This window comes from Chelonia mydas, chromosome 5 (assembly GCF_015237465.2).
Source record: "Chelonia mydas isolate rCheMyd1 chromosome 5, rCheMyd1.pri.v2, whole genome shotgun sequence".
In the NCBI taxonomy this organism is placed as follows: Eukaryota; Metazoa; Chordata; order Testudines; family Cheloniidae; genus Chelonia; species Chelonia mydas.
Genome location: NC_051245.2, coordinates 35,143,773 through 35,148,306, shown reverse-complemented (window position 1 = coordinate 35,148,306; position 4,534 = coordinate 35,143,773). Strand labels below are relative to the sequence as shown.

General features: G+C 39.5%; 1 pseudogene; it reads right to left on the bottom strand.

Annotated features, from left to right (window-relative positions):
* Positions 1-1,425: 1,425 nt before the first annotated feature.
* LOC102938226 lies at positions 1,426-3,354 on the bottom strand (annotated as a pseudogene).
* Between the last annotated feature and the right edge of the window lie 1,180 nt (positions 3,355-4,534).

The window sequence follows — 4,534 nt, the reverse complement described above, 5'->3', positions numbered from 1 at the left end:
CATGGTGGTCCTCGGAGTGGAGGTGGGGTTGCCCCCAAATATTGCATCCAACTCTTTGTAGAAACGGCAGGACGCGGGGGCAGCACCGGAACGGTGGTTTGCCTCACGGGCTTTGCGGTAGGCATTCCACAGCTCCTTCACTTTAACCCTGCACTGCTGTGTGTCACAGTCATGGCTCCTTTCCATCATGTCCCTTGATATCTGTCTGAAGGTATCGTAATTCCTATGGCTGGAGCACAGCTGGGACTGGACAGCTTCCTCCCCCCAAACACTGATGAGGTCCAGCACCTCACCATTGCTCCATACTGGGGATCACCTGGCGCATGGAGGCATGGTCATCTGGAAAGATTCGCTGAGAGCACTCCACTCCTGGCTGAGCAAGCAGGAAGGGGATTTTCAAAATTCCCAGAGAATTTAAAGGGCGGGTCTGACGGTTGGTCACCTGAGGGCACGGCAGTAGAATTCAAAGTGATGATCAGAGTGGCTAGAACAGGCATTGTGGGACACTTCTGGAGTCCGATCAGAGCGCCCTAACAGACCAGGATGTCCACACTGGGGCTGTAGTGCTCCAACAGGGGCACATCAAATGTTATTCCACTCGCCAATGTGGAGTACCAGGAGCGCTCTAGCCGCAGAGTCCAGGCGCTCTACGTGCCTTGCCAGTGTGGACACATCGTGAGTTAGGGCACCCAGGGCTGCTTTAATGTGCTCTAACTCACAAGTGTAGCCATGCCCTTAGATTAACACAAGTAACAAAACCAAAGTCTTGCTTTTCTTATCACTATTGAGTTATGCCTAAAGCACACTGAGCTGTCAGGTCTCCTAGGTGAGGTTAATTACATGGTACAGGTTTGATGAGCAAGTCAAGTTCTCCTAAATACTGCAGGAATGATCAAGATGCCGGTAACAGCAGCAAGACTGGAGGAACAAACATGCTAAGGAAAGACTCTTGGGTCAAATTAACAAAAGGCTCAGCTTGGTTTCATACACATTTCACTTGTACAAATATGTACTTGCAGTGATGAGCTGCCAAAATCTTAACAACCGGTTCCCTATAAAAAGTTCTGATTTAAGGGATGTGCCACAGTATGTATTTTTTGTACCTTTTTCCAGAAGAAGTGGCAATGCATTGAGTCATTGGGAGTCATACTTAACAATAAAAAAAATAAAAAGCATTTTTACATGTTTATTACAATAGAAACAAAGTATTGCTTTCTTAAATGAATTTGAAAAGAAGAAAATATAAAGAAGAGATGCATGAGTAAGCAAACGATAATATTTAAGAACGAAATGCCTATTATTCTTGTATTTTAAAATATTACATGTGAACTACTTAAGTTGTTAAAAATAAAAAGTGTAATATATTCATGTTGAAGTATACAATGCAACAAGCAATATTTTAAAGAATAAGTACATTATTTATTACTAATTAGGTAGTAATTTCCAAATGGCTTTGTGATCTTCTCCATAATCTTTGGTGTTGGATACACGAACTCTGGTATCTAATGCGGATTGATGACTTCTCATCCATGCTTTAACATATGGTATTGGGTTCCAGGAACTTAGTGGTTTTCCCAACAAATTGATGGTCATAAAGCTTGAGATATGTGTAATTGTTAAATTCGCCCTTTTTTCACTACAAATAATATTCATCAATGAAAAAGCTCTTTCTGCTTCTGCAGAACTAATTGCAATTGTGTTCATAATTTGCTTTGCTTTCCTTATTGTTTCCGGATCAGGAAGATGTTTTGATTGAATGTTATTCTCTACATAGTCACGAAAATCATTTAAATCGACTACAAATTTTATGAATTTGTTTAATTCATGCACTTTTTCTTCTCCTGATTTCCAAGGTAACCTGACTTCTTCAATATTCCATGAAGTGGGATCCATAACATTGAATAATTCAACTATTTTAGGTGTATTACTAGAATGACCTAAATTATCTTCTTTATATTAAATATGATTTTCGTATAATAATCTTGCCTTCATTTTTTCAATAATATACTCTATTACTTTGTGTCGTAGCAGTGATTTAAACCTTACGTTATCTTCAAACTCTCTATACATTTAAAAAGCATCACTTTCTATCATTTCATTAATTTTATTTTCATGTATACCAAAACTATCTTTTAATTGTATGAAAAAATCAATCGTTCGTTTGATTAGCTTATCTGCCTTTGTTAAACTCAGTTGTCTTGCTTGCAGTGCATTGATAATAATGCAAGTTCATCCAAAATGTCAATCATTAATGCCAAGTCTTTTAAAAATTCTTTGTTTTTCAATCTTTTTTCCATGCCAGAAAATTTCTTATTTTTGGAAAAATAAATATAAAAAGCTGGATAAGCTCTCCAGACCACTTTGACAGCTCTAAGGCTACAAGAAGCCCATCGTGGACCAAAAACACGGCCTATTTTGATTATTTCAATATATAGTTCTTCAGAAACTTGTTTAAGTTCAAACTGACTTTTATTTGACTGATGAAAATTGCATAAATCTTGTCCAAAAAAATCTTGAAATGGCTTATTTCATTGATATCATTTATAGTATCATCTAAAGCCAGTTGTAGCTGATGATTCAAACAATGCCAAATTATAAAGTTTGGAAAATCTTGAATGAGTCTTGTAGCAACTCCAGATTTATGTCCAAGCATGGAGCTTGCGCCATAAGAACAAAATCCGATTAAATTTTTCTTTAAATATTCTGTGTCAAATCCTGTATCGGTTAACATATTTCTGAAAGCATTGTAAATATTTTCTGCTTTTGTTGATTCTAATTCCACTAAATTGAGAAAAATTGTTGGTGAAGAATCTTCTAATTCACATTTTATAAGAATTACAAGCACAGTTTTACTTGAAATTGTAGAAGCTTCATCAATAATAATACAAATCTTTGAATTGTTTTCAATGATTTTATCAAAAATTTGTTTTCTTATTAACTCAGCAATATGCTCTACGATTCTGATGGCCGAAAAACGAGTATGTAGGCAGTTCCCTAAATCAGTTTCATTCTTAATTTGTAGCTCTATTTCATCCTCCATATCTAACATTGGTTGGTTTCTTTTTACTAAGCTGTAAACTATGTTGAAAATTTTGCTTGTTATTGCAATATTTTTTTCAGTAACTTTATCAATCACTGTAGTGAGAGGTTCTCTTTTAGATTCATTTAAAATATTTATAACTCTCAAATGAGAGCTTGATTCGAAATGTTCCTTCATTTTTTTTCTTAATGAAGCTTGCTGAACTTTTTTATCAGTTCCAGATGCTTTAATAGTACACTTTTGCCATTCCAAAGAAATGTGTAAAGATTTTCCTCCAAGGACCCCCAAATGTGACATATTTGCACAGTAGGAACAGCCAAGCTTTTTGCCTTCAATTATCAAGCTATTAGATTTCTTTAAAAAATATTGTGCCTGCTCGGAAGTCCAATAATCGGGTATTACATTTTCACAATCATGTAAATCCTCTTCCATTGTGGACACATTTTCAGATGATTCAACATTTAAGATATTTTCATCGCCAAAATTATTTTCATTGGCGTTTTCAGTATTTAAATCCTTATTTTCACTACTAGAACTACTGACTAATGATTTTGTCATTTTATTGGAAAATCAGTCACTAATGCTTTTCTGGCTTTTCATTATGAAGGGTAAATAATATTGAATAGAAAACTTTAATCTTCGAATAACAGTCCAGTTAGTATTACACACCGAAATATCACACGCAATTTACTAGAAACAAACAGACCGACTATGACTCACTGGTCGTGTTGAATTGTATAGAAAACAGTTGAGCAAGTGCACGAACTAGGCAAATGCAACCCCTGTCAATAAAATAATAAACGAGACGTTTGTCTTGTGTCAGGACGAACTTGGATGCGACCGAGTCGCAGCCTGAGACATTACATGCGGACGCGCATAGCAACATAAATCTTGAACTATCTGTCGTACAAACGGCTCTTTAATTGCTAAAATTCCGCGTCCCTTTGCATTTGAAGTTTATTTTGTACACTGTATTACAAGTCTTCATTAATTTAAGGTTTCCCGTGCCAGTTATAAATTTTACATTTACCTGAGCCCCTCACAGAACCCCAACATGACAGCAGGCTAAGCGGGGCCGATGGCCAGGACCCCATCTGGCAAGGGGCCGGTGGCTGGAACCCCAGTCTGGCGGCGGGTTGAGCAGGGTGGCAAGGGGCCAGCGGCCGGGACCCTGGCTGGCAGGAGCCAGCAGCCAGAACCCCAGACTCTGTCTGCCACCCTGCTCAGCCCGCCGCCAGACTGGAGTTCTGGCTGCTGGTCCCTTGCCAGCTGGGGTCCCAGCCAGGGAGCAGGCTGAGAGGGGCCAATGGCTGGGACCCCAGCTGGCAAGGGGCCAGCGGCCAGAACTCCAGTCCGGCGGCGGGCTGAGCAGGGTGGCAGACAGAACCCCAGACTGGCAGCAGCTCACCCGCCATCGGTCTGGGGTTCCGGCCACCAGCTCCTGCCAGCCAGGGTCCCGGCCGCCGGCCCCGCTCAGTTCTGTTCCCCCAGGCA